The sequence below is a fragment of the Egretta garzetta genome, unplaced genomic scaffold (genome assembly GCF_000687185.1).
Source record: "Egretta garzetta isolate BGI_Z169 unplaced genomic scaffold, ASM68718v1 scaffold1342, whole genome shotgun sequence".
NCBI lineage: Eukaryota > Metazoa > Chordata > Aves > Pelecaniformes > Ardeidae > Egretta > Egretta garzetta.
In genome coordinates, this window is record NW_009258913.1 from 14,693 (window position 1) to 15,403 (window position 711).

The 711-nt window shown below is 61.2% G+C and overlaps 1 protein-coding gene across 1 annotated transcript in view; it reads left to right on the top strand.

Annotated features, from left to right (window-relative positions):
* The first annotated feature begins 269 nt into the window (after positions 1-269).
* The window catches only part of LOC118451815, an 8,628-nt gene continuing 8,186 nt past the window's right edge, over positions 270-711 (top strand). The window contains exons 1-2 of the mRNA XM_035889880.1: positions 270-307; positions 401-544. The gene's annotated coding sequence lies outside the window, so the exon portion shown is untranslated. The remainder of the gene's footprint in view (positions 308-400; positions 545-711) is intronic.

Consider the following 711-nt stretch of genomic DNA (forward strand, 5'->3'; position numbering starts at 1 on the left):
CAGTGAGCACCCCCCCATCCCCCCAACCCCAGGCCTTAAATTTTGGAGACCAACCCTACCTCACCGCCCGCTTGCCTGGACCCCCAGGGCTCAACGCAGGTGCTGGGGTGGCTTGGGCAGCTCCGCTCCCCTCCTCCCGGTGGGTTCACACACACACACCCCCAATTTTTGTCCCCCCACCCCCTCAGTGCAGTAACGACAGTTTTAGCCACTTGTTGGTTTGTGGTGGTTTTTTTTGGGGGGGAGGGCAGTTGATGGGGGAGGTTGGAGCTGAAACGCAGCGTCGTGGTTGCGTCGCAGCATAAGGGTTTGCACCACGGCGGCACGGTTGCGTCGCAGCATCACGTTCGCATCGCGGCACAGGTTTGCATGACGGCATCATATTTGCATCACAGTGCAGGCTTGCGCCGGGGCGTCGCGGTTGCGTCGCAGCACAAGGGTTGGCGTCGCGGTTGCGTCACAGCGCAGGCTTGCACTGGGGCGTCATGGTTGCATCGCAGCATAAGGGTTCGCGCTGCGGCGTCACGGTTGCATCACAGCGCAGGCTTGCGCCAGGGCGTCGCGGTTGCGTCGCAGCATAAGGGTTTGCACCATGGCAACACAGTTGCGTCACAGCATTACGTTTGCATCGCAGCACAGGTTTGCATGACGGCATCACGTTTGCATCACAGCACAAGCTTGCGCCAGGGCATCGCGGTTGGGTTGTGGCAT